Raw genomic sequence first — 4,869 nt, forward strand, 5'->3', positions numbered from 1 at the left:
AGCAATTTAGAGTATATTTCTTAATGTTGTCCGGAGGGCTAATTAATTCCAATCTTTTCATTAGCCACATCTATAAAAATAGCAATGCAAATAAATTATTATTACTATACACAAATATATTTTTGATTTCTGTAATTAAAAATATTATTTTTCTACCTATAATAAAATTGGAGAGCCCCGAAAAGGTACTTTTGGATTCCTCTTCAATTCATCGAGACTAAGCATAGTCTCTTTAACTATTAAAGGCATTGGATTTCTCCCTGATTCAATTTGTTCTAAAACAGTGGATATAATTGACTGACCCTCATTATTTTTACCACTAGCAAGAAAAAATTTATTAAGCATGCAAAACAAGAAAGCCCTTCTTCTATAAACATGGAAAGATTCAGAATAAGGCCTATCAAAATAATGGCGAGCAAATTCTTTCAAATTAACTATGCTACCATCTACTATTTTTGATAGATCTTTGTCTTTTAAATTGAAGAAGGGTTCAAAATCCTTATAATAATATTCATTTATTCTAGGGATTACTACAAGATCTAGTGCAGGGAAGCCTAAAATAGAACCAAATTCTTCCGGCAAAGGGCTAATTTCATCATACCCTATTCTAAAGCAATGAGTATCTACATCCCAATATTCTAGAGCGGTATGAATAAAATCTGAATCAAGATCTACCCCTTTGATACCATAAATACCCCCCAAGTGAAAAACATCTAATTCTTTTCTCTCCTTGGCATTAAGGGACCGACACCATTCATGGGTGTAGTTGGTAAAACTTTTGGAGACTAGAGACATGATACTATTTTTCTAAAAGCTAAGAAATATTTTATCTGATGAAATTATGAAGAGAATCGGCTGGGCAGGGGGCTATTTATGCACAAAATCGGAGCAGTTTTAATCCAGCAAGGATTCGGAGTCAGCGCTCTTTAGCGCCAGACGCCAACTATTGGCGCCTGACGCCATAGCCTGGCGCCAAACGCTAAGTGTAGCGCCTGGCGCTACACCAAAACGCGTGGCGCCAGCTGGCGCCAATATGCCTCATCGTACGCGCTTTCTAAAAAACCGCGTTTTCGACTTAATTTGAGTCTGCTAATGACTTTACGGTTTCCTTATCTTTTTAAAAATATTCATTTATTCCTCTCTTTTAATTAATATAGCTATTATATTAATTATATTATTTTTCTGATTTTATTTCGTCTACCTTCCAAGTTTTTATTTTATTTGACTTTTCCATTTTTCATTTTTTCTTTTTTTGGGGAGAAAGTCGAAAACCCTCCATCAAACATAATAAAAATGACGGAATTTTTGCGCAAAATTATTTTTTCACATTTTCTTTGCACACACAAACATGCACATAATAATAATAATAAATTAAAAAACATGATAAATAATGAATAAACTCATAATAGTATTGTAGGGAATAATTTCAAGCCTTTAAAATCCCACTAGCTTGAACCCCACTGTGATCATACACTAAAGTACGGTGGCGTCCAAAGGGAAAGAAGATAGAGCAAAAGAGTCGCCAACAAGTTTTTAAGGAACTTGTAAACCGTTCACGAGGTGAAGGTTACACCCCTTAACGATCCAAGAGATCGTCAACTCCATAAGGTCTTGAATCAAATAAGGGTTCGGGGATGAAGGTACAAATTCAACCTAAAAGAGATTGAACCTGCCCTAATAATAGGCCTCTACTTTATTCTGATCGTATTCATGTGCGCTTTTTGATTAACATACAATCAATTGGATTAACCCTAAACCTGTTTATCTATGTTGGTTGAATTTAATGCACAAATAAATCTATTATTGGCGATCACTTGAAATTATAATCAAAATTAACCCTAACAAGATTATTAAATATCCTATTAAGCGTGATTACAAGTACCAAATTCCCTTTAAACATGCATAAAAGGTGTGATCAAGCAATAAATAAATAGCAAGCAACACAACAATAAATATCATGAATAATAATTATAATAATCATAATAATAAAATAATCATCATAATAACAATTATAATCATAATCATGTTCATGTTAATATTAAAGCATAATAATAAAAATAGCAAGATCCTAGGCATGATACTAACAAGATTAATAACAAACCCTAGCATGTCACTAAGCAATAAAAATCAAATCTTTAACCCTAACATGATACTAGCAATCACAAATATTAGGAAGAACATAGGAAGCATCGTAACAATCATATTAAATGTTAAAAATACCCTAGACATAATACTAGGAATATCATAATAACAATATAAACATGATGTCTACATCATAACATCAATAAATCAATTAAAGTACTTACTTTGATGCCTCGTACCTCTTTCTAATAACAAAATACACACGTTAGTAACTTCAAGGAAAATAATAAACAAAACAATTAAATTAAATAATTCAAATAGAGATTTGGGACCAAACCCTTAGAAATTAAAACCTTTCACATCTAGGGCGAAGGCAACTTCGAATATGGCTAGGTGTTTCTAGATCTTGTGAATGCGGAATTTTGTATGAAAAAGCAAAGGTTTAGAAAAAGAAAGAATCGAATGTTGAAGAGAGATGAATGGTTTAGAGAATGCTAAAGAATTAATGATTGTTGATGAATGATGGATGTAGATGATTGGTGAATGATAGATGTAGATGATTGGTGAAAACGGAGTTTTTAATACGATATTTATAGAGAAAATCAGCCAAAAAAGATAAATTAACAAAACAGAGTCTGACGCTCAGAAAACAGGGCTGGCGCCAACCCTGGCTAGCTGGCGCCAGGCACCACCACTAGCGCCAGGCGCTAATGGCTAGCGTCAGGCCTGGTTCTAGGCGCCAAGGCCTGGGGTTAGGCGCCAAGCCTGATTCCAACGCGTTTTTGAAAATCCGATAAGTTTACCGTACTAGAGGATAAAATAATATAATTTCCTCAAAAATTCTATTTGATTTTGATTAAAACTCTGAAAAGTCAACAAAAGTCAATTTATCAATGCTAATTGAATTAGGAATGAAAAGAACCTTCTAGAAGATTCTAGAACACTAAAACCATTCCTAATTGCATTAGGAATGATAAATCATATTAGGCCCTCCCCTAGATCATTGGGCCGTATATAAAGCTCAAACCGGGCCCAGTTTGGTTAATTGGCCATAACTTCCTCAATATTCATCGGAATTGGGCTTATAATATATCGTTGGAAAGGTCTTTGCAAGCCCCATCCAACTACACTACTATTGGACCCATATCATGGACCAACTAAACTGGATTGGCTGTTTTCTTAAAATAAGTTTTCAAAAACAGAGAGAAGAGAAAAGAAATTAAAACTTTCCGCAACACTAGACTTTCCACACTTTCTCTTCATTCGATTATGATTCGACGTGAAAGGTACTCATCAGTGGGTTTGGTTTTGGGGAGACACAAATGGGTGTCTACAAGTATGTATATACAAAATATGTCTAAATAATGAGTCTAACTAAAAGGCAAAGTTCTATATAAAGTCAAAATAAATAATGAAAAGCACAGGAACAAACTACGGCGTCGAGGGACGTAAACCCATCATCTCATAAAACTCCGTCGTACGAGGAGTAACCTCTCCACCAGCTCCAGCTCCAGCTCCAGCACCAGTTCCCTCGGGAGGAGGAAAACTCAACACGGGACCCGTCCACCCAAGATCAACCTGAGGCTGAGGCTGCAGTGGCTGCTGCGATGACGAGCCGACCTCGTACATCCCACCACCTCTAAGAGCCGAGGTAGCCTCTCCCTAGCCTACCGGCGCAACATGTGCACCCACAGATGAAGAGCCTGAGCCCTCTACCGCCTCAGTACGAGCAGCCTCAGAACGACCGCCCCGACCTCCCGAGGCAGTGCAGCGACGTCTCGAGCTAGATCTCGCCGGATCCCTCCGCGCCTCTGGTCTCGTGCGGGTACGAGAAGGAATGGGCTGACCCTGCAAAAGAAATTAAAATCAGAAACAGGCAAAATAGAAGCGATAATACAAAAACATATGAAGGGAAGACTACCTCCTGAACGGCGTCGTCTCGACGGCAGGTAGCCACGTTCCTCATCCAGACAAGCTAGCTCCGGAATGCATCTATGCATCGTGCCATTGCCGAAACCACCTCGTGTGAGTACTGTCAAAGAAATAAGTCAGCAAACATGCATAACATATATGGACAAAAGTTGCAAATAAACAAGCTTACCCGAGTCTGATGACGAGGAATCAACCACTCCACAAAGCGCTCGCCCTCAGGAGCTTGAGGAATCATCTCCTCAATCGGCCCATATGTCCCCTGATAATGGATAAACATACAGGGTGGCACAAACTCAACAGCATAATCCTGACAAGGCAAAACAAAATCAGTAAAGCATTACTTGGGGGCTACTTAATGAAAGGTATAAGCTGAAAAATCGTACCGCCACATCCTCAGCAGGTACAGGAACTGGAGCTAACAACGCAGTAGCTCCTCCCCATAGCATCGCCCAGGGATCGTGTAAGATCGCCAAGGGGTACCGGCTCCCTCTAACATGCTCACCAACCTCGTGGCGTTAAACATGTGACGTGGTGGAGGAGCAGGAACGACAAAAGTATCTAAGGAATGCTGAATAGCAACCCTCTCTCCAAGATACACAGCCTCTCCATAAGTCCCCAAGAAATAGCGACGCTCCGCAGAATACTGCACGGCTAACCCAGGAACTGCCAGGTCGACCCACGGACGGTACAACACCTCAGGCTCCTGCAAAAGTGTCAATCAGGCAAGAATCTACCTAAGGCATCACAAAATATCAAATAAGGAGAGAATCATAACGAGATGATCCAATCTCGGACACAGGCAGTGGACATCCCCACACTGCGGCTGCCCCAGGAAGCGCTAACTGGAAGCCTGCG

Source organism: Chenopodium quinoa, unplaced genomic scaffold (assembly GCF_001683475.1).
Source record: "Chenopodium quinoa cultivar QQ74 unplaced genomic scaffold, ASM168347v1, whole genome shotgun sequence".
Classification (NCBI taxonomy): Eukaryota; Viridiplantae; Streptophyta; class Magnoliopsida; order Caryophyllales; family Amaranthaceae; genus Chenopodium; species Chenopodium quinoa.